Here is a 21,852-nt window from a genome sequence, read left to right on the forward strand (position 1 = left end):
ATTGTAAAATGTAATTACAAAAATGTAATGCCTGCAGCACTTGATATTCCCAGGTGGTCTCCCATCCAAGTACTAACCAAGCCCAACATTGCTTAGCTTCTAAGATCAGACGAGATCAGGCTTATTCAAGGTGGTGTGGCCGCAGGCGATTGCATTTCTGCTTTCATGACTTTTATGTTTAGTGAGCTGGGGGTGATTCCTCCAAAATTTCCTTTTGTCCTCCACACATTTCAATTGTAAAATGTAATTACAAAAATGTAATGCCTGCAGCACTTGATATTCCCAGGTGGTCTCCCATCCAAGTACTAACCAAGCCCAACATTGCTTAGCTTCTGAGATCAGACGAGATCAGGCTTATTCAAGGTGGTGTGGCCGCAGGCGATTGAATTTCTGCTTTCATGACTTTTATGTTTAGTGAGCTGGGGGTGATTCCTCCAAAATTTCCTTTTGTCCTCCACACATTTCAATTGTAAAATGTAATGCCTGCAGCACTTGATATTCCCAGGTGGTCTCCCATCCAAGTACTAACCAAGCCCAACATTGCTTAGCTTCTGAGATCAGACGAGATCAGGCTTATTCAAGGTGGTGTGGCCGCAGGCGATTGCATTTCTGCTTTCATGAGTTTTATGTTTAGTGAGCTGGGGGTGATTCCTCCAAAATTTCCTTTTGTCCTCCACACATTTCAATTGTAAAATGTAATTACAAAAATGTAATGCCTGCAGCACTTGATATTCCCAGGTGGTCTCCCATCCAAGTACTAACCAAGCCCAACATTGCTTAGCTTCTGAGATCAGACGAGATCAGGCTTATCCAAGGTGGTGTGGCCGCAGGCGATTGCATTTCTGCTTTCATGACTTTTATGTTTAGTGAGCTGGGGGTGATTCCTCCAAAATTTCCTTTTGTCCTCCACACATTTCAATTGTAAGATGTAATGCCTGCAGCACTTGATATTCCCAGGTGGTCTCCCATCCAAGTACTAACCAAGCCCAACATTGCTTAGCTTCTGAGATCAGACGAGATCAGGCTTATTCAAGGTGGTGTGGCCGCAGGCGATTGCATTTTTGCTTTCATGACTTTTATGTTTAGTGAGCTGGGGGTGATTCCTCCAAAATTTCCTTTTGTCCTCCACACATTTCAATTGTAAAATGTAATGCCTGCAGCACTTGATATTCCCAGGTGGTCTCCCATCCAAGTACTAACCAAGCCCAACATTGCTTAGCTTCTGAGATCAGACGAGGTCAGGCTTATTCAAGGTGGTGTGGCCGCAGGCGATTGCATTTCTGCTTTCACGACTTTTATGTTTAGTGAGCTGGGGGTGATTCCTCCAAAATTTCCTTTTGTCCTCCACACATTTCAATTGTAAAATGTAATGCCTGCAGCACTTGATATTCCCAGGTGGTCTCCCATCCAAGTACTAACCAAGCCCAACATTGCTTAGCTTCTGAGATCAGACGAGATCAGGCGAGATCAGGCTTATTCAAGGTGGTGTGGCCGCAGGCGATTGCTGTTCTGCTTTCATGACTTTTATGTTTAGTGAGCTGGGGGTGATTCCTCCAAAATTTCCTTTTGTCCTCCACACATTTCAATTGTAAAATGTAATGCCTGCAGCACTTGATATTCCCAGGTGGTCTCCCATCCAAGTACTAACCAAGCCCAACATTGCTTAGCTTCTGAGATCAGACGAGATCAGGCTTATTCAAGGTGGTGTGGCCGCAGGCGATTGCATTTCTGCTTTCATGACTTTTATGTTTAGTGAGCTGGGGGTGATTCCTCCAAAATGTCCTTTTTTCCTCCACACATTTCAATTCTAAAATGTAATGCCTGCAGCACTTGATATTCCCAGGTGGTCTCCCATCCAAGTACTAACCAAGCCCAACATTGCTTAGCTTCTGAGATCAGACGAGATCAGGCTTATTCAAGGTGGTGTGGCCGCAGGCGATTGCATTTCTGCTTTCATGACTTTTATGTTTAGTGAGCTGGGGGTGATTCCTCCAAAATTTCCTTTTGTCCTCCACACATTTCAATTGTAAAATGTAATGCCTGCAGCACTTGATATTCCCAGGTGGTCTCCCATCCAAGTACTAACCAAGCCCAACATTGCTTAGCTTCTGAGATCAGACGAGATCAGGCTTATTCAAGGTGGTGTGGCCGCAGGCGATTGCATTTCTGCTTTCATGACTTTTATGTTTAGTGAGCTGGGGGTGATTCCTCCAAAATTTCCTTTTGTCCTCCACACATTTCAATTGTAAAATGTAATGGCTGCAGCACTTGATATTCCCAGGTGGTCTCCCATCCAAGTACTAACCAAGCCCAACATTGCTTAGCTTCTGAGATCAGACGAGATCAGGCTTATTCAAGGTGGTGTGGCCGCAGGCGATTGTATTTCTGCTTTCATGACTTTTATGTTTAGTGAGCTGGGGGTGATTCCTCCAAAATTTCCTTTTGTCCTCCACACATTTCAATTGTAAAATGTAATGCCTGCAGCACTTGATATTCCCAGGTGGTCTCCCATCCAAGTACTAACCAAGCCCAACATTGCTTAGCTTCTGAGATCAGACAAGATCAGGCTTATTCAAGGTGGTGTGGCCGCAGGCGATTGCATTTCTGCTTTCATGACTTTTATGTTTAGTGAGCTGGGGGTGATTCCTCCAAAATTTCCTTTTGTCCTCCACACATTTCAATTGTAAAATGTAATTACAAAAATGTAATGCCTGCAGCACTTGATATTCCCAGGTGGTCTCCCATCCAAGTACTAACCAAGCCCAACATTGCTTAGCTTCTGAGATCAGACGAGATCAGGCTTATTCAAGGTGGTGTGGCCGCAGGCGATTGCATTTCTGCTTTCATGACTTTTATGTTTAGTGAGCTGGGGGTGATTCCTCCAAAATTTCCTTTTGTCCTCCACACATTTCAATTGTAAAATGTAATGCCTGCAGCACTTGATATTCCCAGGTGGTCTCCCATCCAAGTACTAACCAAGCCCAACATTGCTTAGCTTCTGAGATCAGACGAGATCAGGCTTATTCAAGGTGGTGTGGCCGCAGGCGGTTGCATTTCTGCTTTCATGACTTTTATGTTTAGTGAGCTGGGGGTGATTCCTCCAAAATTTCCTTTTGTCCTCCACACATTTCAATTGTAAAATGTAATTACAAAAATGTAATGCCTGCAGCACTTGGTATTCCCAGGTGGTCTCCCATCCAAGTACTAACCAAGCCCAACATTGCTTAGCTTCTGAGATCAGACGAGATCAGGCTTATTCAAGGTGGTGTGGCCGCAGGCGATTGCATTTCTGCTTTCATGACTTTTATGTTTAGTGAGCTGGGGGTGATTCCTCCAAAATTTCCTTTTGTCCTCCACACATTTCAATTGTAAAATGTAATTACAAAAATGTAATGCCTGCAGCACTTGATATTCCCAGGTGGTCTCCCATCCAAGTACTAACCAAGCCCAACATTGCTTAGCTTCTGAGATCAGACGAGATCAGGCTTATTCAAGGTGGTGTGGCCGCAGGCGATTGCATTTCTGCTTTCATGACTTTTATGTTTAGTGAGCTGGGGGTGATTCCTCCAAAATTTCCTTTTGTCCTCCACACATTTCAATTGTAAAATGTAATTACAAAAATGTAATGCCTGCAGCACTTGATATTCCCAGGTGGTCTCCCATCCAAGTACTAACCAAGCCCAACATTGCTTAGCTTCTGAGATCAGACGAGATCAGGCTTATTCAAGGTGGTGTGGCCGCAGGCGATTGCATTTCTGCTTTCATGACTTTTATGTTTAGTGAGCTGGGGGTGATTCCTCCAAAATTTCCTTTTGTCCTCCACACATTTCAATTGTAAAATGTAATTACAAAAATGTAATGCCTGCAGCACTTGATATTCCCAGGTGGTCTCCCATCCAAGTACTAACCAAGCCCAACATTGCTTAGCTTCTGAGATCAGACGAGATCAGGCTTATTCAAGGTGGTGTGGCCGCAGGCGATTGCATTTCTGCTTTCATGACTTTTATGTTTAGTGAGCTGGGGGTGATTCCTCCAAAATTTCCTTTTGTCCTCCACACATTTCAATTGTAAAATGTAATGCCTGCAGCACTTGATATTCCCAGGTGGTCTCCCATCCAAGTACTAACCAAGCCCAACATTGCTTAGCTTCTGAGATCAGACGAGATCAGGCTTATTCAAGGTGGTGTGGCCGCATGCGATTACATTTCTGCTTTCATGACTTTTATGTTTAGTGAGCTGGGGGTGATTCCTCCAAAATTTCCTTTTGTCCTCCACACATTTCAATTGTAAAATGTAATGCCTGCAGCACTTGATATTCCCAGGTGGTCTCCCATCCAAGTACTAACCAAGCCCAACATTGCTTAGCTTCTGAGATCAGACGAGATCAGGCTTATTCAAGGTGGTGTGGCCGCAGGCGATTGCATTTCTGCTTTCATGACTTTTATGTTTAGTGAGCTGGGGGTGATTCCTCGAAAATTTCCTTTTGTCCACACATTTCAATTGTAAAATGTAATGCCTGCAGCACTTGATATTCCCAGGTGGTCTCCCATCCAAGTACTAACCAAGCCCAACATTGCTTAGCTTCTGAGATCAGACGAGATCAGGCTTATTCAAGGTGGTGTGGCCGCAGGCAATTGCATTTCTGCTTTCATGACTTTTATGTTTAGTGAGCTGGGGGTGATTCCTCCAAAATTTCCTTTTGTCCTCCACACATTTCAATTGTAAAATGTAATGCCTGCAGCACTTGATATTCCCAGGTGGTCTCCCATCCAAGTACTAACCAAGCCTAACATTGCTTAGCTTCTGAGATCAGACGAGATCAGGCTTATTCAAGGTGGTGTGGCCGCAGGCAAATGCATTTCTGCTTTCATGACTTTTATGTTTAGTGAGCTGGGGGTGATTCCTCCAAAATTTCCTTTTGTCCTCCACACATTTCAATTGTAAAATGTAATTACAAAAATGTAATGCCTGCAGCACTTGATATTCCCAGGTGGTCTCCCATCCAAGTACTAACCAAGCCCAACATTGCTTAGCTTCTGAGATCAGACGAGATCAGGCTTAGTCAAGGTGGTGTGGCCGCAGGCGATTGCATTTCTGCTTTCATGACTTTTATGTTTAGTGAGCTGGGGGTGATTCCTCCAAAATTTCCTTTTGTCCTCCACACATTTCAATTGTAAAATGTAATGCCTGCAGCACTTGATATTCCCAGGTGGTCTCCCATCCAAGTACTAACCAAGCCCAACATTGCTTAGCTTCTGAGATCAGACGAGATCAGGCTTAGTCAAGGTGGTGTGGCCGCAGGCGATTGCATTTCTGCTTTCATGACTTTTATGTTTAGTGAGCTGGGGGTGATTCCTCCAAAATTTCCTTTTGTCCTCCACACATTTCAATTGTAAAATGTAATTACAAAAATGTAATGCCTGCAGCACTTGATATTCCCAGGTGGTCTCCCATCCAAGTACTAACCAAGCCCAACATTGCTTAGCTTCTGAGATCAGACGAGATCAGGCTTATTCAAGGTGTTGTGGCCGCAGGCGATTGCTTTTCTGCTTTCATGACTTTTATGTTTAGTGAGCTGGGGGTGATTCCTCCAAAATTTCCTTTTGTCCTCCACACATTTCAATTGTAAAATGTAATGCCTGCAGCACTTGATATTCCCAGGTGGTCTCCCATCCAAGTACTAACCAAGCCCAACATTGCTTAGCTTCTGAGATCAGACGAGATCAGGCTTATTCAAGGTGGTGTGGCCGCAGGCGATTGCATTTCTGCTTTCATGACTTTTATGTTTAGTGAGCTGGGGGTGATTCCTCCAAAATTTCCTTTTGTCCTCCACACATTTCAATTGTAAAATGTAATGCCTGCAGCACTTGATATTCCCAGGTGGTCTCCCATCCAAGTACTAACCAAGCCCAACATTGCTTAGCTTCTGAGATCAGACGAGATCAGGCTTATTCAAGGTGGTGTGGCCGCAGGTGATTGCATTTCTGCTTTCATGACTTTTATGTTTAGTGAGCTGGGGGTGATTCCTCCAAAATTTCCTTTTGTCCTCCACACATTTCAATTGTAAAATGTAATGCCTGCAGCACTTGATATTCCCAGGTGGTCTCCCATCCAAGTACTAACCAAGCCCAACATTGCTTAGCTTCTGAGATCAGACGAGATCAGGCTTATTCAAGGTGGTGTGGCCGCAGACGATTGCTGTTCTGCTTTCATGACTTTTATGTTTAGTGAGCTGGGGGTGATTCCTCCAAAATTTCCTTTTGTCCTCCACACATTTCAATTGTAAAATGTAATTACAAAAATGTAATGCCTGCAGCACTTGATATTCCCAGGTGGTCTCCCATCCAAGTACTAACCAAGCCCAACATTGCTTAGCTTCTGAGATCAGACGAGATCAGGCTTATTCATGGTGGTGTGGCCGCAGGCGATTGCTGTTCTGCTTTCATGACTTTTATGTTTAGTGAGCTGGGGGTGATTCCTCCAAAATTTCCTTTTGTCCTCCACACATTTCAATTGTAAAATGTAATTACAAAAATGTAATGCCTGCAGCACTTGATATTCCCAGGTGGTCTCCCATCCAAGTACTAACCAAGCCCAACATTGCTTAGCTTCTGAGATCAGACGAGATCAGGCTTAGTCAAGGTGGTGTGGCCGCAGGCGATTGCATTTCTGCTTTCATGACTTTTATGTTTAGTGAGCTGGGGGTGATTCCTCCAAAATTTCCTTTTGTCCTCCACACATTTCAATTGTAAAATGTAATGCCTGCAGCACTTGATATTCCCAGGTGGTCTCCCATCCAAGTACTAACCAAGCCCAACATTGCTTAGCTTCTGAGATCAGACGAGATCAGGCTTATTCAAGGTGGTGTGGCCGCAGGCAATTGCTGTTCTGCTTTCATGACTTTTATGTTTAGTGAGCTGGGGGGGATTCCTCCAAAATTTCCTTTTGTCCTCCACACATTTCAATTGTAAAATGTAATGCCTGCAGCACTTGATATTCCCAGGTGGTCTCCCTTCCAAGTACTAACCAAGCCCAACATTGCTTAGCTTCTGAGATCAGACGAGATCAGGCTTATTCAAGGTGGTGTGGCCGCAGGCGATTGCTGTTCTGCTTTCATGACTTTTATGTTTAGTGAGCTGGGGGTGATTCCTCCAAAATTTCCTTTTGTCCTCCACACATTTCAATTGTAAAATGTAATGCCTGCAGCACTTGATATTCCCAGGTGGTCTCCCTTCCAAGTACTAACCAAGCCCAACATTGCTTAGCTTCTGAGATCAGACGAGATCAGGCTTATTCAAGGTGGTGTGGCCGCAGGCGATTGCATTTCTGCTTTCATGACTTTTATGTTTAGTGAGCTGGGGGTGATTCCTCCAAAATTTCCTTTTGTCCTCCACACATTTCAATTGTAAAATGTAATGCCTGCAGCACTTGATATTCCCAGGTGGTCTCCCATCCAAGTACTAACCAAGCCCAACATTGCTTAGCTTCTGAGATCAGACGAGATCAGGCTTATTCAAGGTGGTGTGGCCGCAGGCGATTGCTGTTCTGCTTTCATGACTTTTATGTTTAGTGAGCTGGGGGTGATTCCTCCAAAATTTCCTTTTGTCCTCCACACATTTCAATTGTAAAATGTAATTACAAAAATGTAATGCCTGCAGCACTTGATATTCCCAGGTGGTCTCCCATCCAAGTACTAACCAAGCCCAACATTGCTTAGCTTCTGAGATCAGACGAGATCAGGCTTATTCAAGGTGGTGTGGCCGCAGGCGATTGCATTTCTGCTTTCATGACTTTTATGTTTAGTGAGCTGGGGGTGATTCCTCCAAAATTTTCTTTTGTCCTCCACACATTTCAATTGTAAAATGTAATGCCTGCAGCACTTGATATTCCCAGGTGGTCTCCCATCCAAGTACTAACCAAGCCCAACATTGCTTAGCTTCTGAGATCAGACGAGATCAGGCTTATTCAAGGTGGTGTGGCCGCAGGCGATTGCATTTCTGCTTTCATGACTTTTATGTTTAGTGAGCTGGGGGTGATTCCTCCAAAATTTCCTTTTGTCCTCCACACATTTCAATTGTAAAATGTAATTACAAAAATGTAATGCCTGCAGCACTTGATATTCCCAGGTGGTCTCCCATCCAAGTACTAACCAAGCCCAACATTGCTTAGCTTCTGAGATCAGACGAGATCAGGCTTATTCAAGGTGGTGTGGCCGCAGGCGATTGCTGTTCTGCTTTCATGACTTTTATGTTTAGTGAGCTGGGGGTGATTCCTCCAAAATTTCCTTTTGTCCTCCACACATTTCTATTGTAAAATGTAATTACAAAAATGTAATGCCTGCAGCACTTGATATTCCCAGGTGGTCTCCCATCCAAGTACTAACCAAGCCCAACATTGCTTAGCTTCTGAGATCAGATGAGATCAGGCTTATTCAAGGTGGTGTGGCCGCAGGCGATTGCATTTCTGCTTTCATGACTTTTATGTTTAGTGAGCTGGGGGTGATTCCTCCAAAATTTCCTTTTGTCCTCCACACATTTCAATTGTAAAATGTAATGCCTGCAGCACTTGATATTCCCAGGTGGTCTCCCATCCAAGTACTAACCAAGCCCAACATTGCTTAGCTTCTGAGATCAGACGAGATCAGGCTTATTCAAGGTGGTGTGGCCGCAGGCGATTGCATTTCTGCTTTCATGACTTTTATGTTTAGTGAGCTGGGGGTGATTCCTCCAAAATTTCCTTTTGTCCTCCACACATTTCAATTGTAAAATGTAATGCCTGCAGCACTTGATATTCCCAGGTGGTCTCCCATCCAAGTACTAACCAAGCCCAACATTGCTTAGCTTCTGAGATCAGACGAGATCAGGCTTATTCAAGGTGGTGTGGCCGCAGGCGATTGCTGTTCTGCTTTCATGACTTTTATGTTTAGTGAGCTGGGGGTGATTCCTCCAAAATTTCCTTTTGTCCTCCACACATTTCAATTGTAAAATGTAATTACAAAAATGTAATGCCTGCAGCACTTGATATTCCCAGGTGGTCTCCCATCCAAGTACTAACCAAGCCCAACATTGCTTAGCTTCTGAGATCAGACGAGATCAGGCTTATTCAAGGTGGTGTGGCCGCAGGCGATTGCATTTCTGCTTTCATGACTTTTATGTTTAGTGAGCTGGGGGTGATTCCTCCAAAATTTCCTTTTGTCCTCCACACATTTCAATTGTAAAATGTAATGCCTGCAGCACTTGATATTCCCAGGTGGTCTCCCATCCAAGTATTAACCAAGCCCAACATTGCTTAGCTTCTGAGATCAGACGAGATCAGACAAGATCAGGATTATTCAAGGTGGTGTGGCCGCAGGTGATTGCATTTCTGCTTTCATGACTTTTATGTTTAGTGAGCTGGGGGTGATTCCTCCAAAATTTCCTTTTGTCCTCCACACATTTCAATTGTAAAATGTAATTACAAAAATGTAATGCCTGCAGCACTTGATATTCCCAGGTGGTCTCCCATCCAAGTACTAACCAAGCCCAACATTGCTTAGCTTCTGAGATCAGACGAGATCAGGCTTATTCAAGGTGGTGTGGCCGCAGGCGATTGCTGTTTTGCTTTCATGACTTTTATGTTTAGTGAGCTGGGGGTGATTCCTCCAAAATTTCCTTTTGTCCTCCACACATTTCAATTGTAAAATGTAATTACAAAAATGTAATGCCTGCAGCACTTGATATTCCCAGGTGGTCTCCCATCCAAGTACTAACCAAGCCCAACATTGCTTAGCTTCTGAGATCAGACGAGATCAGGCTTATTCAAGGTGGTGTGGCCGCAGGCGATTGCATTTCTGCTTTCATGACTTTTATGTTTAGTGAGCTGGGGGTGATTCCTCCAAAATTTCCTTTTGTCCTCCACACATTTCAATTGTAAAATGTAATGCCTGCAGCACTTGATATTCCCCGGTGGTCTCCCATCCAAGTACTAACCAAGCCCAACATTGCTTAGCTTCTGAGATCAGACGAGATCAGGCTTATTCAAGGTGGTGTGGCCGCAGGCGATTGCATTTCTGCTTTCATGACTTTTATGTTTAGTGAGCTGGGGGTGATTCCTCCAAAATTTCCTTTTGTCCTCCACACATTTCAATTGTAAAATGTAATGCCTGCAGCACTTGATATTCCCAGGTGGTCTCCCATCCAAGTACTAACCAAGCCCAACATTGCTTAGCTTTTGAGATCAGACGAGATCAGGCTTATTCAAGGTGGTGTGGCCGCAGGCGATTGCATTTCTGCTTTCATGACTTTTATGTTTAGTGAGCTGGGGGTGATTCCTCCAAAATTTCCTTTTGTCCTCCACACATTTCAATTGTAAAATGTAATGCCTGCAGCACTTGATATTCCCAGGTGGTCTCCCATCCAAGTACTAACCAAGCCCAACATTGCTTAGCTTCTGAGATCAGACGAGATCAGGCTTATTCAAGGTGGTGAGGCCGCAGGCGATTGCATTTCTGCTTTCATGACTTTTATGTTTAGTGAGCTGGGGGTGATTCCTCCAAAATTTCCTTTTGTCCTCCACACATTTCAATTGTAAAATGTAATGCCTGCAGCACTTGATATTCCCAGGTGGTCTCCCATCCAAGTACTAACCAAGCCCAACATTGCTTAGCTTCTGAGATCAGACGAGATCAGGCTTATTCAAGGTGGTGTGGCCGCAGGCGATTGCATTTCTGCTTTCATGACTTTTATGTTTAGTGAGCTGGGGGTGATTCCTCCAAAATTTCCTTTTGTCCTCCACACATTTCAATTGTAAAATGTAATGCCTGCAGCACTTGATATTCCCAGGTGGTCTCCCATCCAAGTACTAACCAAGCCCAACATTGCTTAGCTTCTGAGATCAGACGAGATCAGGCTTATTCAAGGTGGTGTGGCCGCAGGCGATTGTATTTCTGCTTTCATGACTTTTATGTTTAGTGAGCTGGGGGTGATTCCTCCAAAATTTCCTTTTGTCCTCCACACATTTCAATTGTAAAATGTAATGCCTGCAGCACTTGATATTCCCAGGTGGTCTCCCACCCAAGTACTAACCAAGCCCAACATTGCTTAGCTTCTGAGATCAGACGAGATCAGGCTTATTCAAGGTGGTGTGGCCGCAGGCGATTGCATTTCTGCTTTCATGACTTTTATGTTTAGTGAGCTGGGGGTGATTCCTCCAAAATTTCCTTTTGTCCTCCACACATTTCAATTGTAGAATGTAATGCCTGCAGCACTTGATATTCCCAGGTGGTCTCCCATCCAAGTACTAACCAAGCCCAACATTGCTTAGCTTCTGAGATCAGACGAGATCAGGCTTATTCAAGGTGGTGTGGCCGCAGGCGATTGCATTTCTGCTTTCATGACTTTTATGTTTAGTGAGCTGGGGGTGATTCCTCCAAAATTTCCTTTTGTCCTCCACACATTTCAATTGTAAAATGTAATTACAAAAATGTAATGCCTGCAGCACTTGATATTCCCAGGTGGTCTCCCATCCAAGTACTAACCAAGCCCAACATTGCTTAGCTTCTGAGATCAGACGAGATCAGGCTTATTCAAGGTGGTGTGGCCGCAGGCGATTGCATTTCTGCTTTCATGACTTTTATGTTTAGTGAGCTGGGGGTGATTCCTCCAAAATTTCCTTTTGTCCTCCACACATTTCAATTGTAAAATGTAATGCCTGCAGCACTTGATATTCCCAGGTGGTCTCCCATCCAAGTACTAACCAAGCCCAACATTGCTTAGCTTCTGAGATCAGACGAGATCAGGCTTATTCAAGGTGGTGTGGCCGCAGGCGATTGCTGTTCTGCTTTCATGACTTTTATGTTTAGTGAGCTGGGGGTGATTCCTCCAAAATTTCCTTTTGTCCTCCACACATTTCAATTGTAAAATGTAATGCCTGCAGCACTTGATATTCCCAGGTGGTCTCCCATCCAAGTACTAACCAAGCCCAACATTGCTTAGCTTCTGAGATCAGGCTTATTCAAGGTGGTGTGGCCGCAGGCGATTGCATTTCTGCTTTCATGACTTTTATGTTTAGTGAGCTGGGGGTGATTCCTCCAAAATTTCCTTTTGTCGTCCACACATTTCAATTGTAAAATGTAATTACAAAAATGTAATGCCTGCAGCACTTGATATTCCCAGGTGGTCTCCCATCCAAGTACTAACCAAGCCCAACATTGCTTAGCTTCTGAGATCAGACGAGATCAGGCTTATTCAAGGTGGTGTGGCCGCAGGCGATTGCATTTCTGCTTTCATGACTTTTATGTTTAGTGAGCTGGGGGTGATTCCTCCAAAATTTCCTTTTGTCCTCCACACATTTCAATTGTAAAATGTAATGCCTGCAGCACTTGATATTCCCAGGTGGTCTCCCACCCAAGTACTAACCAAGCCCAACATTGCTTAGCTTCTGAGATCAGACGAGATCAGGCTTATTCAAGGTGGTGTGGCCGCAGGCGATTGCATTTCTGCTTTCATGACTTTTATGTTTAGTGAGCTGGGGGTGATTCCTCCAAAATTTCCTTTTGTCCTCCACACATTTCAATTGTAAAATGTAATGCCTGCAGCACTTGATATTCCCAGGTGGTCTCCCATCCAAGTACTAACCAAGCCCAACATTGCTTAGCTTCTGAGATCAGACGAGATCAGGCTTATTCAAGGTGGTGTGGCCGCAGGCGATTGTATTTCTGCTTTCATGACTTTTATGTTTAGTGAGCTGGGGGTGATTCCTCCAAAATTTCCTTTTGTCCTCCACACATTTCAATTGTAAAATGTAATGCCTGCAGCACTTGATATTCCCAGGTGGTCTCCCATCCAAGTACTAACCAAGCCCAACATTGCTTAGCTTCTGAGATGAGACGAGATCAGGCTTATTCAAGGTGGTGTGGCCGCAGGCGATTGCATTTCTGCTTTCATGACTTTTATGTTTAGTGAGCTGGGGGTGATTCCTCCAAAATTTCCTTTTGTCCTCCACACATTTCAATTGTAGAATGTAATGCCTGCAGCACTTGATATTCCCAGGTGGTCTCCCATCCAAGTACTAACCAAGCCCAACATTGCTTAGCTTCTGAGATCAGACGAGATCAGGCTTATTCAAGGTGGTGTGGCCGCAGGCGATTGCATTTCTGCTTTCATGACTTTTATGTTTAGTGAGCTGGGGGTGATTCCTCCAAAATTTCCTTTTGTCCTCCACACATTTCAATTGTAAAATGTAATGCCTGCAGCACTTGATATTCCCAGGTGGTCTCCCATCCAAGTACTAACCAAGCCCAACATTGCTTAGCTTCTGAGATCAGACGAGATCAGGCTTATTCAAGGTGGTGTGGCCGCAGGCGATTGCATTTCTGCTTTCATGACTTTTATGTTTAGTGAGCTGGGGGTGATTCCTCCAAAATTTCCTTTTGTCCTCCACACATTTCAATTGTAAAATGTAATGCCTGCAGCACTTGATATTCCCAGGTGGTCTCCCATCCAAGTACTAACCAAGCCCAACATTGCTTAGCTTCTGAGATCAGACGAGATCAGGCTTATTCAAGGTGGTGTGGCCGCAGGCGATTGCATTTCTGCTTTCATGACTTTTATGTTTAGTGAGCTGGGGGTGATTCCTCCAAAATTTCCTTTTGTCCTCCACACATTTCAATTGTAAAACGTAATGCCTGCAGCACTTGATATTCCCAGGTGGTCTCCCACCCAAGTACTAACCAAGCCCAACATTGCTTAGCTTCTGAGATCAGACGAGCTCAGGCTTATTCAAGGTGGTGTGGCCGCAGGCGATTGCATTTCTGCTTTCATGACTTTTATGTTTAGTGAGCTGGGGGTGATTCCTCCAAAATATCCTTTTGTCCTCCACACATTTCAATTGTAAAATGTAATGCCTGCAGCACTTGATATTCCCAGGTGGTCTCCCATCCAAGTACTAACCAAGCCCAACATTGCTTAGCTTCTGAGATCAGACGAGATCAGGCTTATTCAAGGTGGTGTGGCCGCAGGCGATTGCTTTTCTGCTTTCATGACTTTTATGTTTAGTGAGCTGGGGGTGATTCCTCCAAAATTTCCTTTTGTCCACACATTTCAATTGTAAAATGTAATTACAAAAATGTAATGCCTGCAGCACTTGATATTCCCAGGTGGTCTCCCATCCAAGTACTAACCAAGCTCAACATTGCTTAGCTTCTGAGATCAGACGAGATCAGGCTTATTCAAGGTGGTGTGGCCGCAGGCGATTGCATTTCTGCTTTCATGACTTTTATGTTTAGTGAGCTGGGGGTGATTCCTCCAAAATTTCCTTTTGTCCTCCACACATTTCAATTGTAAAATGTAATGCCTGCAGCACTTGATATTCCCAGGTGGTCTCCCATCCAAGTACTAACCAAGCCCAACATTGCTTAGCTTCTGAGATCAGACGAGATCAGGCTTATTCAAGGTGGTGTGGCCGCAGGCGATTGCATTTCTGCTTTCATGACTTTTATGTTTAGTGAGCTGGGGGTGATTCCTCCAAAATTTCCTTTTGTCCTCCACACATTTCAATTGTAAAATGTAATGCCTGCAGCACTTGATATTCCCAGGTGGTCTCCCATCCAAGTACTAACCAAGCCCAACATTGCTTAGCTTCTGAGATCAGACGAGATCAGACGAGATCAGGCTTATTCAAGGTGGTGTGGCCGCAGGCGATTGCATTTCTGCTTTCATGACTTTTATGTTTAGTGAGCTGGGGGTGATTCCTCCAAAATTTCCTTTTGTCCTCCACACATTTCAATTGTAAAATGTAATTACAAAAATGTAATGCCTGCAGCACTTGATATTCCCAGGTGGTCTCCCATCCAAGTACTAACCAAGCCCAACATTGCTTAGCTTCTGAGATCAGACGAGATCAGGCTTATTCAAGGTGGTGTGGCCGCAGGCGATTGCATTTCTGCTTTCATGACTTTTATGTTTAGTGAGCTGGGGGTGATTCCTCCAAAATTTCCTTTTGTCCTCCACACATTTCAATTGTAAAATGTAATGCCTGCAGCACTTGATATTCCCAGGTGGTCTCCCATCCAAGTACTAACCAAGCCCAACATTGGTTAGCTTCTGAGATCAGACGAGATCAGGCTTATTCAAGGTGGTGTGGCCGCAGGCGATTGCATTTCTGCTTTCATGACTTTTATGTTTAGTGAGCTGGGGGTGATTCCTCCAAAATTTCCTTTTGTCCTCCACACATTTCAATTGTAAAATGTAATGCCTGCAGCACTTGATATTCCCAGGTGGTCTCCCATCCAAGTACTAACCAAGCCCAACATTGCTTAGCTTCTGAGATCAGACGAGATCAGGCTTATTCAAGGTGGTGTGGCCGCAGGCGATTGCATTTCTGCTTTCATGACTTTTATGTTTAGTGAGCTGGGGGTGATTCCTCCAAAATTTCCTTTTGTCCTCCACACATTTCAATTGTAAAATGTAATGCCTGTAGCACTTGATATTCCCAGGTGGTCTCCCATCCAAGTACTAACCAAGCCCAACATTGCTTAGCTTCTGAGATCAGACGAGATCAGGCTTATTCAAGGTGGTGTGGCCGCAGGCGATTGCATTTCTGCTTTCATGACTTTTATGTTTAGTGAGCTGGGGGTGATTCCTCCAAAATTTCCTTTTGTCCTCCACACATTTCAATTGTAAAATGTAATGCCTGCAGCACTTGATATTCCCAGGTGGTCTCCCATCCAAGTACTAACCAAGCCCAACATTGCTTAGCTTCTGAGATCAGACGAGATCAGGCGAGATCAGGCTTATTCAAGGTGGTGTGGCCGCAGGCGATTGCATTTCTGCTTTCATGACTTTTATGTTTAGTGAGCTGGGGGTGATTCCTCCAAAATTTCCTTTTGTCCTCCACACATTTCAATTGTAAAATGTAATTACAAAAATGTAATGCCTGCAGCACTTGATATTCCCAGGTGGTCTCCCATCCAAGTACTAACCAAGCCCAACATTGCTTAGCTTCTGAGATCAGACGAGATCAGGCTTATTCAAGGTGGTGTGGCCGCAGGCGATTGCATTTCTGCTTTCACGACTTTTATGTTTAGTGAGCTGGGGGTGATTCCTCCAAAATTTCCTTTTGTCCTCCACACATTTCAATTGTAAAATGTAATTACAAAAATGTAATGCCTGCAGCACTTGATATTCCCAGGTGGTCTCCCATCCAAGTACTAACCAAGCCCAACATTGCTTAGCTTCTGAGATCAGACGAGATCAGGCTTATTCAAGGTGGTGTGGCCGCAGGCGATTGCATTTCTGCTTTCATGACTTTTATGTTTAGTGAGCTGGGGGTGATTCCTCCAAAATTTCCTTTTGTCCTCCACACATTTCAATTGTAAAATGTAATGCCTGCAGCACTTGATATTCCCAGGTGGTCTCCCATCCAAGTACTAACCAAGCCCAACATTGCTTAGCTTCTGAGATCAGACGAGATCAGGCTTATTCAAGGTGGTGTGGCCGCAGGCGATGGCATTTCTGCTTTCATGACTTTTATGTTTAGTGAGCTGGGGGTGATTCCTCCAAAATTTCCTTTTGTCCTCCACACATTTCAATTGTAAAATGTAATTACAAAAATGTAATGCCTGCAGCACTTGATATTCCCAGGTGGTCTCCCATCCAAGTACTAACCAAGCCCAACATTGCTTAGCTTCTGAAATCAGACGAGATCAGGCTTATTCAAGGTGGTGTGGCCACAGGCGATTGCATTTCTGCTTTCATGACTTTTATGTTTAGTGAGCTGGGGGTGATTCCTCCAAAATTTCCTTTTGTCCTCCACACATTTCAATTGTAAAATGTAATTACAAAAATGTAATGCCTGCAGCACTTGATATTCCCAGGTGGTCTCCCATCCAAGTACTAACCAAGCCCAACATTGCTTAGCTTCTGAGATCAGACGAGATCAGGCTTATTCAAGGTGGTGTGGCCACAGGCGATTGCATTTCTGCTTTCATGACTTTTATGTTTAGTGAGCTGGGGGTGATTCCTCCAAAATTTCCTTTTGTCCTCCACACATTTCAATTGTAAAATGTAATTACAAAAATGTAATGCCTGCAGCACTTGATATTCCCAGGTGGTCTCCCATCCAAGTACTAACCAAGCCCAATATTGCTTAGTTTCTGAGATCAGACGAGATCAGGCTTATTCAAGGTGGTGTGGCCGCAGGCGATTGCATTTCTGCTTTCATGACTTTTATGTTTAGTGAGCTGGGGGTGATTCCTCCAAAATTTCCTTTTGTCCTCCACACATTTCAATTGTAAAATGTAATTACAAAAATGTAATGCCTGCAGCACTTGATATTCCCAGGTGGTCTCCCATCCAAGTACTAACCAAGCCCAACATTGCTTAGCTTCTGAGATCAGACGAGATCAGGCTTATTCAAGGTGGTGTGGCCGCAGGCGATTGCATTTCTGCTTTCATGACTTTTATGTTTAGTGAGCTGGGGGTGATTCCTCCAAAATTTCCTTTTGTCCTCCACACATTTCAATTGTAAAATGTAATGCCTGCAGCACTTGATATTCCCAGGTGGTCTCCCATCCAAGTACTAACCAAGCCCAACATTGCTTAGCTTCTGAGATCAGACGAGATCAGGCTTATTCAAGGTGGTGTGGCCGCAGGCGATGGCATTTCTGCTTTCATGACTTTTATGTTTAGTGAGCTGGGGGTGATTCCTCCAAAATTTCCTTTTGTCCTCCACACATTTCAATTGTAAAATGTAATTACAAAAACGTAATGCCTGCAGCACTTGATATTCCCAGGTGGTCTCCCATCCAAGTACTAACCAAGCCCAACATTGCTTAGCTTCTGAGATCAGACGAGATCAGGCTTATTCAAGGTGGTGTGGCCGCAGGCGATTGCATTTCTGCTTTCATGACTTTTATGTTTAGTGAGCTGGGGGTGATTCCTCCAAAATTTCCTTTTTTCCTCCACACATTTCAATTCTAAAATGTAATGCCTGCAGCACTTGATATTCCCAGGTGGTCTCCCATCCAAGTACTAACCAAGCCCAACATTGCTTAGCTTCTGAGATCAGACGAGATCAGGCTTATTCAAGGTGGTGAGGCCGCAGACCATTGCGTTTCTGCTTTCATGACTTTTATGTTTAGTGAGCTGGGGGTGATTCCTCCAAAATTTCCTTTTGTCCTCCACACATTTCAATTGTAAAATGTAATGCCTGCAGCACTTGATATTCCCAGGTGGTCTCCCATCCAAGTACTAACCAAGCCCAACATTGCTTAGCTTCTGAGATCAGACGAGATCAGGCTTATTCAAGGTGGTGTGGCCGCAGGCGATTGCATTTCTGCTTTCATGACTTTTATGTTTAGTGAGCTGGGGGTGATTCCTCCAAAATTTCCTTTTGTCCTCCACACATTTCAATTGTAAAATGTAATGCCTGCAGCACTTGATATTCCCAGGTGGTCTCCCATCCAAGTACTAACCAAGCCCAACATTGCTTAGCTTCTGAGATCAGACGAGATCAGGCTTATTCAAGGTGGTGTGGCCGCAGGCGATTGCATTTCTGCTTTCATGACTTTTATGTTTAGTGAGCTGGGGGTGATTCCTCCAAAATTTCCTTTTGTCCTCCACACATTTCAATTGTAAAATGTAATGCCTGCAGCACTTGATATTCCCAGGTGGTCTCCCATCCAAGTACTAACCAAGCCCAACATTGCTTAGCTTCTGAGATCAGACGAGATCAGGCTTATTCAAGGTGGTGTGGCCGCAGGCGATTGCATTTCTGCTTTCATGACTTTTATGTTTAGTGAGCTGGGGGTGATTCCTCCAAAATTTCCTTTTGTCCTCCACACATTTCAATTGTAAAATGTAATGCCTGCAGCACTTGATATTCCCAGGTGGTCTCCCATCCAAGTACTAACCAAGCCCAACATTGCTTAGCTTCTGAGATCAGACGAGATCAGGCTTATTCAATGTGGTGTGGCCGCAGGCGATTGCTGTTCTGCTTTCATGACTTTTATGTTTAGTGAGCTGGGGGTGATTCCTCCAAAATTTCCTTTTGTCCTCCACACATTTCAATTGTAAAATGTAATGCCTGCAGCACTTGATATTCCCAGGTGGTCTCCCATCCAAGTACTAACCAAGCCCAACATTGCTTAGCTTCTGAGATCAGACGAGATCAGGCTTATTCAAGGTGGTGTGGCCGCAGGCGATTGCATTTCTGCTTTCATGACTTTTATGTTTAGTGAGCTGGGGGTGATTCCTCCAAAATTTCCTTTTGTCCTCCACACATTTCAATTGTAAAATGTAATGCCTGCAGCACTTGATATTCCCAGGTGGTCTCCCATCCAAGTACTAACCAAGCCCAACATTGCTTAGCTTCTGAGATCAGACGAGATCAGGCTTATTCAAGGTGGTGTGGCCGCAGGCGATTGCATTTCTGCTTTCATGACTTTTATGTTTAGTGAGCTGGGGGTGATTCCTCCAAAATTTCCTTTTGTCCTCCACACATTTCAATTGTAAAATGTAATTACAAAAATGTAATGCCTGCAGCACTTGATATTCCCAGGTGGTCTCCCATCCAAGTACTAACCAAGCCCAACATTGCTTAGCTTCTGAGATCAGACGAGATCAGGCTTATTCAAGGTGGTGTGGCCGCAGGCGATTGCATTACTGCTTTCATGACTTTTATGTTTAGTGAGCTGGGGGTGATTCCTCCAAAATTTCCTTTTGTCCTCCACACATTTCAATTGTAAAATGTAATGCCTGCAGCACTTGATATTCCCAGGTGGTCTCCCATCCAAGTACTAACCAAGCCCAACATTGCTTAGCTTCTGAGATCAGACGAGATCAGGCTTATTCAAGGTGGTGTGGCCGCAGGCGATTGCATTTCTGCTTTCATGACTTTTATGTTTAGTGAGCTGGGGGTGATTCCTCCAAAATTTCCTTTTGTCTCTCCACACATTTCAATTGTAAAATGTAATGCCTGCAGCACTTGATATTCCCAGGTGGTCTCCCATCCAAGTACTAACCAAGCCCAACATTGCTTAGCTTCTGAGATCAGACGAGATCAGGCTTATTCAAGGTGGTGTGGCCGCAGGCGATTGCATTTCTGCTTTCATGACTTTTATGTTTAGTGAGCTGGGGGTGATTCCTCCAAAATTTCCTTTTGTCCTCCACACATTTCAATTGTAAAATGTAATGCCTGCAGCACTTGATATTCCCAGGTGGTCTCCCATCCAAGTACTAACCAAGCCCAACATTGCTTAGCTTCTGAGATCAGACGAGATCAGGCTTATTCAAGGTGGTGTGGCCGCAGGCGATTGCATTTCTGCTTTCATGACTTTTATGTTTAGTGAGCTGGGGGTGATTCCTCCAAAATTTCCTTTTGTCCTCCACACATTTCAATTGTAAAATGTAATGCCTGCAGCACTTGATATTCCCAGGTGGTCTCCCATCCAAGTACTAACCAAGCCCAACATTGCTTAGCTTCTGAGATCAGACGAGATCAGGCTTATTCAAGGTGGTGTGGCCGCAGGCGATTGCATTTCTGCTTTCATGACTTTTATGTTTAGTGAGCTGGGGGTGATTCCTCCAAAATTTCCTTTTGTCCTCCACACATTTCAATTGTAAAATGTAATGCCTGCAGCACTTGATATTCCCAGGTGGTCTCCCATCCAAGTACTAACCAAGCCCAACATTGCTTAGCTTCTGAGATCAGACGAGATCAGGCTTATTCAAGGTGGTGTGGCCGCAGGCGATTGCATTTCTGCTTTCATGACTTTTATGTTTAGTGAGCTGGGGGTGATTCCTCCAAAATTTCCTTTTGTCCTCCACACATTTCAATTGTAAAATGTAATGCCTGCAGCACTTGATATTCCCAGGTGGTCTCCCATCCAAGTACTAACCAAGCCCAACATTGCTTAGCTTCTGAGATCAGACGAGATCAGGCTTATTCAAGGTGGTGTGGCCGCAGGCGATTGCATTTCTGCTTTCATGACTTTTATGTTTAGTGAGCTGGGGGTGATTCCTCCAAAATTTCCTTTTGTCCTCCACACATTTCAATTGTAAAATGTAATGCCTGCAGCACTTGATATTCCCAGGTGGTCTCCCATCCAAGTACTAACCAAGCCCAACATTGCTTAGCTTCTGAGATCAGACGAGATCAGGCTTATTCAAGGTGGTGTGGCCGCAGGCGATTGCATTTCTGCTTTCATGACTTTTATGTTTAGTGAGCTGGGGGTGATTCCTCCAAAATTTCCTTTTGTCCTCCACACATTTCAATTGTAAAATGTAATGCCTGCAGCACTTGATATTCCCAGGTGGTCTCCCATCCAAGTACTAACCAAGCCCAACATTGCTTAGCTTCTGAGATCAGACGAGATCAGGCTTATTCAAGGTGGTGTGGCCGCAGGCGATTGCATTTCTGCTTTCATGACTTTTATGTTTAGTGAGCTGGGGGTGATTCCTCCAAAATTTCCTTTTGTCCTCCACACATTTCAATTGTAAAATGTAATGCCTGCAGCACTTGATATTCCCAGGTGGTCTCCCATCCAAGTACTAACCAAGCCCAACATTGCTTAGCTTCTGAGATCAGACGAGATCAGGCTTATTCAAGGTGGTGTGGCCGCAGGCGATTGCATTTCTGCTTTCATGACTTTTATGTTTAGTGAGCTGGGGGTGATTCCTCCAAAATTTCCTTTTGTCCTCCACACATTTCAATTGTAAAATGTAATTACAAAAATGTAATGCCTGCAGCACTTGATATTCCCAGGTGGTCTCCCATCCAAGTACTAACCAAGCCCAACATTGCTTAGCTTCTGAGATCAGACGAGATCAGGCTTATTCAAGGTGGTGTGGCCGCAGGCGATTGCATTTCTGCTTT

General features: G+C 44.2%; 92 non-coding genes and 6 pseudogenes across 92 annotated transcripts; all 98 read right to left on the reverse strand.

The window, feature by feature from the left end:
- Positions 1-28: 28 nt before the first annotated feature.
- On the reverse strand, positions 29-147 carry LOC131711313 (5S ribosomal RNA). Its single transcript, XR_009313197.1, has one exon. It is a non-coding gene; the product is annotated as a 5S ribosomal RNA (ribosomal RNA).
- A 114-nt stretch (positions 148-261) lies between these two features.
- LOC131719602 (5S ribosomal RNA) lies at positions 262-380 on the reverse strand. Its single transcript, XR_009318501.1, has one exon. It is a non-coding gene; the product is annotated as a 5S ribosomal RNA (ribosomal RNA).
- A 100-nt stretch (positions 381-480) lies between these two features.
- LOC131719604 (5S ribosomal RNA) lies at positions 481-599 on the reverse strand. The gene has a single exon (XR_009318503.1). It is a non-coding gene; the product is annotated as a 5S ribosomal RNA (ribosomal RNA).
- Positions 600-713: 114 nt separating this feature from the next.
- On the reverse strand, positions 714-832 carry LOC131720589 (5S ribosomal RNA). Its single transcript, XR_009319486.1, has one exon. It is a non-coding gene; the product is annotated as a 5S ribosomal RNA (ribosomal RNA).
- Positions 833-932: 100 nt separating this feature from the next.
- LOC131719605 (5S ribosomal RNA) lies at positions 933-1,051 on the reverse strand. The gene has a single exon (XR_009318504.1). It is a non-coding gene; the product is annotated as a 5S ribosomal RNA (ribosomal RNA).
- Positions 1,052-1,151: 100 nt separating this feature from the next.
- On the reverse strand, positions 1,152-1,270 carry LOC131711701 (5S ribosomal RNA). The gene has a single exon (XR_009313589.1). It is a non-coding gene; the product is annotated as a 5S ribosomal RNA (ribosomal RNA).
- Positions 1,271-1,370: 100 nt separating this feature from the next.
- On the reverse strand, positions 1,371-1,499 carry LOC131713348 (5S ribosomal RNA; annotated as a pseudogene).
- A 100-nt stretch (positions 1,500-1,599) lies between these two features.
- LOC131719606 (5S ribosomal RNA) lies at positions 1,600-1,718 on the reverse strand. The gene has a single exon (XR_009318505.1). It is a non-coding gene; the product is annotated as a 5S ribosomal RNA (ribosomal RNA).
- Positions 1,719-1,818: 100 nt separating this feature from the next.
- LOC131719607 (5S ribosomal RNA) lies at positions 1,819-1,937 on the reverse strand. Its single transcript, XR_009318506.1, has one exon. It is a non-coding gene; the product is annotated as a 5S ribosomal RNA (ribosomal RNA).
- A 100-nt stretch (positions 1,938-2,037) lies between these two features.
- On the reverse strand, positions 2,038-2,156 carry LOC131719608 (5S ribosomal RNA). The gene has a single exon (XR_009318507.1). It is a non-coding gene; the product is annotated as a 5S ribosomal RNA (ribosomal RNA).
- Positions 2,157-2,256: 100 nt separating this feature from the next.
- On the reverse strand, positions 2,257-2,375 carry LOC131711987 (5S ribosomal RNA). The gene has a single exon (XR_009313876.1). It is a non-coding gene; the product is annotated as a 5S ribosomal RNA (ribosomal RNA).
- Positions 2,376-2,475: 100 nt separating this feature from the next.
- On the reverse strand, positions 2,476-2,594 carry LOC131711865 (5S ribosomal RNA). Its single transcript, XR_009313754.1, has one exon. It is a non-coding gene; the product is annotated as a 5S ribosomal RNA (ribosomal RNA).
- A 114-nt stretch (positions 2,595-2,708) lies between these two features.
- Positions 2,709-2,827, reverse strand: LOC131719609 (5S ribosomal RNA). The gene has a single exon (XR_009318508.1). It is a non-coding gene; the product is annotated as a 5S ribosomal RNA (ribosomal RNA).
- Positions 2,828-2,927: 100 nt separating this feature from the next.
- Positions 2,928-3,046, reverse strand: LOC131719610 (5S ribosomal RNA). The gene has a single exon (XR_009318509.1). It is a non-coding gene; the product is annotated as a 5S ribosomal RNA (ribosomal RNA).
- A 114-nt stretch (positions 3,047-3,160) lies between these two features.
- Positions 3,161-3,279, reverse strand: LOC131714021 (5S ribosomal RNA). Its single transcript, XR_009315175.1, has one exon. It is a non-coding gene; the product is annotated as a 5S ribosomal RNA (ribosomal RNA).
- Positions 3,280-3,393: 114 nt separating this feature from the next.
- Positions 3,394-3,512, reverse strand: LOC131719611 (5S ribosomal RNA). Its single transcript, XR_009318510.1, has one exon. It is a non-coding gene; the product is annotated as a 5S ribosomal RNA (ribosomal RNA).
- Positions 3,513-3,626: 114 nt separating this feature from the next.
- LOC131719612 (5S ribosomal RNA) lies at positions 3,627-3,745 on the reverse strand. Its single transcript, XR_009318511.1, has one exon. It is a non-coding gene; the product is annotated as a 5S ribosomal RNA (ribosomal RNA).
- Positions 3,746-3,859: 114 nt separating this feature from the next.
- LOC131719613 (5S ribosomal RNA) lies at positions 3,860-3,978 on the reverse strand. Its single transcript, XR_009318512.1, has one exon. It is a non-coding gene; the product is annotated as a 5S ribosomal RNA (ribosomal RNA).
- A 100-nt stretch (positions 3,979-4,078) lies between these two features.
- On the reverse strand, positions 4,079-4,197 carry LOC131711294 (5S ribosomal RNA). The gene has a single exon (XR_009313177.1). It is a non-coding gene; the product is annotated as a 5S ribosomal RNA (ribosomal RNA).
- Positions 4,198-4,297: 100 nt separating this feature from the next.
- On the reverse strand, positions 4,298-4,416 carry LOC131719615 (5S ribosomal RNA). The gene has a single exon (XR_009318514.1). It is a non-coding gene; the product is annotated as a 5S ribosomal RNA (ribosomal RNA).
- A 97-nt stretch (positions 4,417-4,513) lies between these two features.
- Positions 4,514-4,632, reverse strand: LOC131719616 (5S ribosomal RNA). The gene has a single exon (XR_009318515.1). It is a non-coding gene; the product is annotated as a 5S ribosomal RNA (ribosomal RNA).
- A 100-nt stretch (positions 4,633-4,732) lies between these two features.
- Positions 4,733-4,851, reverse strand: LOC131712096 (5S ribosomal RNA). The gene has a single exon (XR_009313985.1). It is a non-coding gene; the product is annotated as a 5S ribosomal RNA (ribosomal RNA).
- A 114-nt stretch (positions 4,852-4,965) lies between these two features.
- On the reverse strand, positions 4,966-5,084 carry LOC131710390 (5S ribosomal RNA). The gene has a single exon (XR_009312262.1). It is a non-coding gene; the product is annotated as a 5S ribosomal RNA (ribosomal RNA).
- A 100-nt stretch (positions 5,085-5,184) lies between these two features.
- On the reverse strand, positions 5,185-5,303 carry LOC131710391 (5S ribosomal RNA). Its single transcript, XR_009312263.1, has one exon. It is a non-coding gene; the product is annotated as a 5S ribosomal RNA (ribosomal RNA).
- Positions 5,304-5,417: 114 nt separating this feature from the next.
- Positions 5,418-5,536, reverse strand: LOC131712620 (5S ribosomal RNA). Its single transcript, XR_009314511.1, has one exon. It is a non-coding gene; the product is annotated as a 5S ribosomal RNA (ribosomal RNA).
- A 100-nt stretch (positions 5,537-5,636) lies between these two features.
- Positions 5,637-5,755, reverse strand: LOC131719617 (5S ribosomal RNA). The gene has a single exon (XR_009318516.1). It is a non-coding gene; the product is annotated as a 5S ribosomal RNA (ribosomal RNA).
- Positions 5,756-5,855: 100 nt separating this feature from the next.
- Positions 5,856-5,974, reverse strand: LOC131710855 (5S ribosomal RNA). Its single transcript, XR_009312737.1, has one exon. It is a non-coding gene; the product is annotated as a 5S ribosomal RNA (ribosomal RNA).
- Positions 5,975-6,074: 100 nt separating this feature from the next.
- Positions 6,075-6,193, reverse strand: LOC131710102 (5S ribosomal RNA). The gene has a single exon (XR_009311971.1). It is a non-coding gene; the product is annotated as a 5S ribosomal RNA (ribosomal RNA).
- Positions 6,194-6,307: 114 nt separating this feature from the next.
- Positions 6,308-6,426, reverse strand: LOC131711276 (5S ribosomal RNA). The gene has a single exon (XR_009313159.1). It is a non-coding gene; the product is annotated as a 5S ribosomal RNA (ribosomal RNA).
- A 114-nt stretch (positions 6,427-6,540) lies between these two features.
- LOC131710392 (5S ribosomal RNA) lies at positions 6,541-6,659 on the reverse strand. The gene has a single exon (XR_009312264.1). It is a non-coding gene; the product is annotated as a 5S ribosomal RNA (ribosomal RNA).
- Positions 6,660-6,759: 100 nt separating this feature from the next.
- LOC131719618 (5S ribosomal RNA) lies at positions 6,760-6,878 on the reverse strand. Its single transcript, XR_009318517.1, has one exon. It is a non-coding gene; the product is annotated as a 5S ribosomal RNA (ribosomal RNA).
- Positions 6,879-6,978: 100 nt separating this feature from the next.
- On the reverse strand, positions 6,979-7,097 carry LOC131711039 (5S ribosomal RNA). Its single transcript, XR_009312921.1, has one exon. It is a non-coding gene; the product is annotated as a 5S ribosomal RNA (ribosomal RNA).
- Positions 7,098-7,197: 100 nt separating this feature from the next.
- Positions 7,198-7,316, reverse strand: LOC131711040 (5S ribosomal RNA). The gene has a single exon (XR_009312922.1). It is a non-coding gene; the product is annotated as a 5S ribosomal RNA (ribosomal RNA).
- A 100-nt stretch (positions 7,317-7,416) lies between these two features.
- Positions 7,417-7,535, reverse strand: LOC131719619 (5S ribosomal RNA). The gene has a single exon (XR_009318518.1). It is a non-coding gene; the product is annotated as a 5S ribosomal RNA (ribosomal RNA).
- A 114-nt stretch (positions 7,536-7,649) lies between these two features.
- LOC131719620 (5S ribosomal RNA) lies at positions 7,650-7,768 on the reverse strand. The gene has a single exon (XR_009318519.1). It is a non-coding gene; the product is annotated as a 5S ribosomal RNA (ribosomal RNA).
- A 100-nt stretch (positions 7,769-7,868) lies between these two features.
- LOC131719621 (5S ribosomal RNA) lies at positions 7,869-7,987 on the reverse strand. Its single transcript, XR_009318520.1, has one exon. It is a non-coding gene; the product is annotated as a 5S ribosomal RNA (ribosomal RNA).
- Positions 7,988-8,101: 114 nt separating this feature from the next.
- LOC131719622 (5S ribosomal RNA) lies at positions 8,102-8,220 on the reverse strand. The gene has a single exon (XR_009318521.1). It is a non-coding gene; the product is annotated as a 5S ribosomal RNA (ribosomal RNA).
- Positions 8,221-8,334: 114 nt separating this feature from the next.
- Positions 8,335-8,453, reverse strand: LOC131717989 (5S ribosomal RNA). The gene has a single exon (XR_009316883.1). It is a non-coding gene; the product is annotated as a 5S ribosomal RNA (ribosomal RNA).
- A 100-nt stretch (positions 8,454-8,553) lies between these two features.
- LOC131719623 (5S ribosomal RNA) lies at positions 8,554-8,672 on the reverse strand. Its single transcript, XR_009318522.1, has one exon. It is a non-coding gene; the product is annotated as a 5S ribosomal RNA (ribosomal RNA).
- Positions 8,673-8,772: 100 nt separating this feature from the next.
- Positions 8,773-8,891, reverse strand: LOC131719624 (5S ribosomal RNA). The gene has a single exon (XR_009318523.1). It is a non-coding gene; the product is annotated as a 5S ribosomal RNA (ribosomal RNA).
- Positions 8,892-9,005: 114 nt separating this feature from the next.
- LOC131719626 (5S ribosomal RNA) lies at positions 9,006-9,124 on the reverse strand. The gene has a single exon (XR_009318525.1). It is a non-coding gene; the product is annotated as a 5S ribosomal RNA (ribosomal RNA).
- A 100-nt stretch (positions 9,125-9,224) lies between these two features.
- LOC131715511 (5S ribosomal RNA) lies at positions 9,225-9,353 on the reverse strand (annotated as a pseudogene).
- Positions 9,354-9,467: 114 nt separating this feature from the next.
- Positions 9,468-9,586, reverse strand: LOC131719627 (5S ribosomal RNA). Its single transcript, XR_009318526.1, has one exon. It is a non-coding gene; the product is annotated as a 5S ribosomal RNA (ribosomal RNA).
- A 114-nt stretch (positions 9,587-9,700) lies between these two features.
- On the reverse strand, positions 9,701-9,819 carry LOC131719628 (5S ribosomal RNA). The gene has a single exon (XR_009318527.1). It is a non-coding gene; the product is annotated as a 5S ribosomal RNA (ribosomal RNA).
- Positions 9,820-9,919: 100 nt separating this feature from the next.
- On the reverse strand, positions 9,920-10,038 carry LOC131710938 (5S ribosomal RNA). Its single transcript, XR_009312820.1, has one exon. It is a non-coding gene; the product is annotated as a 5S ribosomal RNA (ribosomal RNA).
- A 100-nt stretch (positions 10,039-10,138) lies between these two features.
- On the reverse strand, positions 10,139-10,257 carry LOC131711056 (5S ribosomal RNA). Its single transcript, XR_009312938.1, has one exon. It is a non-coding gene; the product is annotated as a 5S ribosomal RNA (ribosomal RNA).
- Positions 10,258-10,357: 100 nt separating this feature from the next.
- LOC131710958 (5S ribosomal RNA) lies at positions 10,358-10,476 on the reverse strand. Its single transcript, XR_009312840.1, has one exon. It is a non-coding gene; the product is annotated as a 5S ribosomal RNA (ribosomal RNA).
- Positions 10,477-10,576: 100 nt separating this feature from the next.
- LOC131719629 (5S ribosomal RNA) lies at positions 10,577-10,695 on the reverse strand. The gene has a single exon (XR_009318528.1). It is a non-coding gene; the product is annotated as a 5S ribosomal RNA (ribosomal RNA).
- A 100-nt stretch (positions 10,696-10,795) lies between these two features.
- Positions 10,796-10,914, reverse strand: LOC131719630 (5S ribosomal RNA). The gene has a single exon (XR_009318529.1). It is a non-coding gene; the product is annotated as a 5S ribosomal RNA (ribosomal RNA).
- Positions 10,915-11,014: 100 nt separating this feature from the next.
- LOC131720749 (5S ribosomal RNA) lies at positions 11,015-11,133 on the reverse strand. The gene has a single exon (XR_009319646.1). It is a non-coding gene; the product is annotated as a 5S ribosomal RNA (ribosomal RNA).
- Positions 11,134-11,233: 100 nt separating this feature from the next.
- On the reverse strand, positions 11,234-11,352 carry LOC131719631 (5S ribosomal RNA). Its single transcript, XR_009318530.1, has one exon. It is a non-coding gene; the product is annotated as a 5S ribosomal RNA (ribosomal RNA).
- Positions 11,353-11,466: 114 nt separating this feature from the next.
- Positions 11,467-11,585, reverse strand: LOC131719632 (5S ribosomal RNA). The gene has a single exon (XR_009318531.1). It is a non-coding gene; the product is annotated as a 5S ribosomal RNA (ribosomal RNA).
- A 100-nt stretch (positions 11,586-11,685) lies between these two features.
- Positions 11,686-11,804, reverse strand: LOC131719633 (5S ribosomal RNA). The gene has a single exon (XR_009318532.1). It is a non-coding gene; the product is annotated as a 5S ribosomal RNA (ribosomal RNA).
- Positions 11,805-11,904: 100 nt separating this feature from the next.
- On the reverse strand, positions 11,905-12,013 carry LOC131715215 (5S ribosomal RNA; annotated as a pseudogene).
- A 114-nt stretch (positions 12,014-12,127) lies between these two features.
- LOC131719634 (5S ribosomal RNA) lies at positions 12,128-12,246 on the reverse strand. The gene has a single exon (XR_009318533.1). It is a non-coding gene; the product is annotated as a 5S ribosomal RNA (ribosomal RNA).
- Positions 12,247-12,346: 100 nt separating this feature from the next.
- On the reverse strand, positions 12,347-12,465 carry LOC131720750 (5S ribosomal RNA). Its single transcript, XR_009319647.1, has one exon. It is a non-coding gene; the product is annotated as a 5S ribosomal RNA (ribosomal RNA).
- Positions 12,466-12,565: 100 nt separating this feature from the next.
- Positions 12,566-12,684, reverse strand: LOC131719635 (5S ribosomal RNA). The gene has a single exon (XR_009318534.1). It is a non-coding gene; the product is annotated as a 5S ribosomal RNA (ribosomal RNA).
- A 100-nt stretch (positions 12,685-12,784) lies between these two features.
- Positions 12,785-12,903, reverse strand: LOC131713476 (5S ribosomal RNA; annotated as a pseudogene).
- A 100-nt stretch (positions 12,904-13,003) lies between these two features.
- LOC131719637 (5S ribosomal RNA) lies at positions 13,004-13,122 on the reverse strand. The gene has a single exon (XR_009318536.1). It is a non-coding gene; the product is annotated as a 5S ribosomal RNA (ribosomal RNA).
- Positions 13,123-13,222: 100 nt separating this feature from the next.
- Positions 13,223-13,341, reverse strand: LOC131719638 (5S ribosomal RNA). Its single transcript, XR_009318537.1, has one exon. It is a non-coding gene; the product is annotated as a 5S ribosomal RNA (ribosomal RNA).
- Positions 13,342-13,441: 100 nt separating this feature from the next.
- On the reverse strand, positions 13,442-13,560 carry LOC131719639 (5S ribosomal RNA). Its single transcript, XR_009318538.1, has one exon. It is a non-coding gene; the product is annotated as a 5S ribosomal RNA (ribosomal RNA).
- Positions 13,561-13,660: 100 nt separating this feature from the next.
- Positions 13,661-13,779, reverse strand: LOC131712433 (5S ribosomal RNA). Its single transcript, XR_009314326.1, has one exon. It is a non-coding gene; the product is annotated as a 5S ribosomal RNA (ribosomal RNA).
- Positions 13,780-13,879: 100 nt separating this feature from the next.
- LOC131719640 (5S ribosomal RNA) lies at positions 13,880-13,998 on the reverse strand. Its single transcript, XR_009318539.1, has one exon. It is a non-coding gene; the product is annotated as a 5S ribosomal RNA (ribosomal RNA).
- Positions 13,999-14,109: 111 nt separating this feature from the next.
- Positions 14,110-14,228, reverse strand: LOC131712278 (5S ribosomal RNA). The gene has a single exon (XR_009314171.1). It is a non-coding gene; the product is annotated as a 5S ribosomal RNA (ribosomal RNA).
- Positions 14,229-14,328: 100 nt separating this feature from the next.
- LOC131719641 (5S ribosomal RNA) lies at positions 14,329-14,447 on the reverse strand. The gene has a single exon (XR_009318540.1). It is a non-coding gene; the product is annotated as a 5S ribosomal RNA (ribosomal RNA).
- A 100-nt stretch (positions 14,448-14,547) lies between these two features.
- Positions 14,548-14,676, reverse strand: LOC131713607 (5S ribosomal RNA; annotated as a pseudogene).
- Positions 14,677-14,790: 114 nt separating this feature from the next.
- Positions 14,791-14,909, reverse strand: LOC131719642 (5S ribosomal RNA). The gene has a single exon (XR_009318541.1). It is a non-coding gene; the product is annotated as a 5S ribosomal RNA (ribosomal RNA).
- A 100-nt stretch (positions 14,910-15,009) lies between these two features.
- Positions 15,010-15,128, reverse strand: LOC131711245 (5S ribosomal RNA). Its single transcript, XR_009313128.1, has one exon. It is a non-coding gene; the product is annotated as a 5S ribosomal RNA (ribosomal RNA).
- Positions 15,129-15,228: 100 nt separating this feature from the next.
- On the reverse strand, positions 15,229-15,347 carry LOC131719643 (5S ribosomal RNA). Its single transcript, XR_009318542.1, has one exon. It is a non-coding gene; the product is annotated as a 5S ribosomal RNA (ribosomal RNA).
- A 100-nt stretch (positions 15,348-15,447) lies between these two features.
- On the reverse strand, positions 15,448-15,566 carry LOC131711669 (5S ribosomal RNA). The gene has a single exon (XR_009313557.1). It is a non-coding gene; the product is annotated as a 5S ribosomal RNA (ribosomal RNA).
- Positions 15,567-15,666: 100 nt separating this feature from the next.
- LOC131713349 (5S ribosomal RNA) lies at positions 15,667-15,795 on the reverse strand (annotated as a pseudogene).
- Positions 15,796-15,909: 114 nt separating this feature from the next.
- LOC131719644 (5S ribosomal RNA) lies at positions 15,910-16,028 on the reverse strand. Its single transcript, XR_009318543.1, has one exon. It is a non-coding gene; the product is annotated as a 5S ribosomal RNA (ribosomal RNA).
- Positions 16,029-16,142: 114 nt separating this feature from the next.
- On the reverse strand, positions 16,143-16,261 carry LOC131719645 (5S ribosomal RNA). The gene has a single exon (XR_009318544.1). It is a non-coding gene; the product is annotated as a 5S ribosomal RNA (ribosomal RNA).
- A 100-nt stretch (positions 16,262-16,361) lies between these two features.
- On the reverse strand, positions 16,362-16,480 carry LOC131719646 (5S ribosomal RNA). The gene has a single exon (XR_009318545.1). It is a non-coding gene; the product is annotated as a 5S ribosomal RNA (ribosomal RNA).
- Positions 16,481-16,594: 114 nt separating this feature from the next.
- LOC131712411 (5S ribosomal RNA) lies at positions 16,595-16,713 on the reverse strand. The gene has a single exon (XR_009314304.1). It is a non-coding gene; the product is annotated as a 5S ribosomal RNA (ribosomal RNA).
- A 114-nt stretch (positions 16,714-16,827) lies between these two features.
- LOC131710164 (5S ribosomal RNA) lies at positions 16,828-16,946 on the reverse strand. The gene has a single exon (XR_009312033.1). It is a non-coding gene; the product is annotated as a 5S ribosomal RNA (ribosomal RNA).
- A 114-nt stretch (positions 16,947-17,060) lies between these two features.
- LOC131712325 (5S ribosomal RNA) lies at positions 17,061-17,179 on the reverse strand. Its single transcript, XR_009314220.1, has one exon. It is a non-coding gene; the product is annotated as a 5S ribosomal RNA (ribosomal RNA).
- A 114-nt stretch (positions 17,180-17,293) lies between these two features.
- LOC131719648 (5S ribosomal RNA) lies at positions 17,294-17,412 on the reverse strand. The gene has a single exon (XR_009318547.1). It is a non-coding gene; the product is annotated as a 5S ribosomal RNA (ribosomal RNA).
- A 100-nt stretch (positions 17,413-17,512) lies between these two features.
- Positions 17,513-17,631, reverse strand: LOC131719649 (5S ribosomal RNA). Its single transcript, XR_009318548.1, has one exon. It is a non-coding gene; the product is annotated as a 5S ribosomal RNA (ribosomal RNA).
- A 114-nt stretch (positions 17,632-17,745) lies between these two features.
- On the reverse strand, positions 17,746-17,864 carry LOC131719650 (5S ribosomal RNA). The gene has a single exon (XR_009318549.1). It is a non-coding gene; the product is annotated as a 5S ribosomal RNA (ribosomal RNA).
- A 100-nt stretch (positions 17,865-17,964) lies between these two features.
- On the reverse strand, positions 17,965-18,083 carry LOC131712123 (5S ribosomal RNA). The gene has a single exon (XR_009314012.1). It is a non-coding gene; the product is annotated as a 5S ribosomal RNA (ribosomal RNA).
- Positions 18,084-18,183: 100 nt separating this feature from the next.
- LOC131719651 (5S ribosomal RNA) lies at positions 18,184-18,302 on the reverse strand. Its single transcript, XR_009318550.1, has one exon. It is a non-coding gene; the product is annotated as a 5S ribosomal RNA (ribosomal RNA).
- Positions 18,303-18,402: 100 nt separating this feature from the next.
- LOC131719652 (5S ribosomal RNA) lies at positions 18,403-18,521 on the reverse strand. The gene has a single exon (XR_009318551.1). It is a non-coding gene; the product is annotated as a 5S ribosomal RNA (ribosomal RNA).
- Positions 18,522-18,621: 100 nt separating this feature from the next.
- On the reverse strand, positions 18,622-18,740 carry LOC131719653 (5S ribosomal RNA). The gene has a single exon (XR_009318552.1). It is a non-coding gene; the product is annotated as a 5S ribosomal RNA (ribosomal RNA).
- A 100-nt stretch (positions 18,741-18,840) lies between these two features.
- LOC131717361 (5S ribosomal RNA) lies at positions 18,841-18,959 on the reverse strand. Its single transcript, XR_009316247.1, has one exon. It is a non-coding gene; the product is annotated as a 5S ribosomal RNA (ribosomal RNA).
- Positions 18,960-19,059: 100 nt separating this feature from the next.
- LOC131719654 (5S ribosomal RNA) lies at positions 19,060-19,178 on the reverse strand. The gene has a single exon (XR_009318553.1). It is a non-coding gene; the product is annotated as a 5S ribosomal RNA (ribosomal RNA).
- A 100-nt stretch (positions 19,179-19,278) lies between these two features.
- On the reverse strand, positions 19,279-19,397 carry LOC131719655 (5S ribosomal RNA). Its single transcript, XR_009318554.1, has one exon. It is a non-coding gene; the product is annotated as a 5S ribosomal RNA (ribosomal RNA).
- Positions 19,398-19,511: 114 nt separating this feature from the next.
- Positions 19,512-19,630, reverse strand: LOC131719656 (5S ribosomal RNA). The gene has a single exon (XR_009318555.1). It is a non-coding gene; the product is annotated as a 5S ribosomal RNA (ribosomal RNA).
- Positions 19,631-19,730: 100 nt separating this feature from the next.
- LOC131719657 (5S ribosomal RNA) lies at positions 19,731-19,849 on the reverse strand. The gene has a single exon (XR_009318556.1). It is a non-coding gene; the product is annotated as a 5S ribosomal RNA (ribosomal RNA).
- A 101-nt stretch (positions 19,850-19,950) lies between these two features.
- On the reverse strand, positions 19,951-20,069 carry LOC131719659 (5S ribosomal RNA). The gene has a single exon (XR_009318558.1). It is a non-coding gene; the product is annotated as a 5S ribosomal RNA (ribosomal RNA).
- A 100-nt stretch (positions 20,070-20,169) lies between these two features.
- On the reverse strand, positions 20,170-20,288 carry LOC131719661 (5S ribosomal RNA). Its single transcript, XR_009318559.1, has one exon. It is a non-coding gene; the product is annotated as a 5S ribosomal RNA (ribosomal RNA).
- A 100-nt stretch (positions 20,289-20,388) lies between these two features.
- LOC131719662 (5S ribosomal RNA) lies at positions 20,389-20,507 on the reverse strand. The gene has a single exon (XR_009318560.1). It is a non-coding gene; the product is annotated as a 5S ribosomal RNA (ribosomal RNA).
- Positions 20,508-20,607: 100 nt separating this feature from the next.
- Positions 20,608-20,726, reverse strand: LOC131719663 (5S ribosomal RNA). The gene has a single exon (XR_009318561.1). It is a non-coding gene; the product is annotated as a 5S ribosomal RNA (ribosomal RNA).
- Positions 20,727-20,826: 100 nt separating this feature from the next.
- Positions 20,827-20,945, reverse strand: LOC131719664 (5S ribosomal RNA). Its single transcript, XR_009318562.1, has one exon. It is a non-coding gene; the product is annotated as a 5S ribosomal RNA (ribosomal RNA).
- Positions 20,946-21,045: 100 nt separating this feature from the next.
- LOC131719666 (5S ribosomal RNA) lies at positions 21,046-21,164 on the reverse strand. The gene has a single exon (XR_009318565.1). It is a non-coding gene; the product is annotated as a 5S ribosomal RNA (ribosomal RNA).
- A 100-nt stretch (positions 21,165-21,264) lies between these two features.
- LOC131719667 (5S ribosomal RNA) lies at positions 21,265-21,383 on the reverse strand. Its single transcript, XR_009318566.1, has one exon. It is a non-coding gene; the product is annotated as a 5S ribosomal RNA (ribosomal RNA).
- A 100-nt stretch (positions 21,384-21,483) lies between these two features.
- LOC131719668 (5S ribosomal RNA) lies at positions 21,484-21,602 on the reverse strand. The gene has a single exon (XR_009318567.1). It is a non-coding gene; the product is annotated as a 5S ribosomal RNA (ribosomal RNA).
- Positions 21,603-21,716: 114 nt separating this feature from the next.
- LOC131719669 (5S ribosomal RNA) lies at positions 21,717-21,835 on the reverse strand. The gene has a single exon (XR_009318568.1). It is a non-coding gene; the product is annotated as a 5S ribosomal RNA (ribosomal RNA).
- Between the last annotated feature and the right edge of the window lie 17 nt (positions 21,836-21,852).

The sequence above is a fragment of the Acipenser ruthenus genome, chromosome 44, assembly GCF_902713425.1.
Source record: "Acipenser ruthenus chromosome 44, fAciRut3.2 maternal haplotype, whole genome shotgun sequence".
Lineage (NCBI taxonomy): Eukaryota > Metazoa > Chordata > Actinopteri > Acipenseriformes > Acipenseridae > Acipenser > Acipenser ruthenus.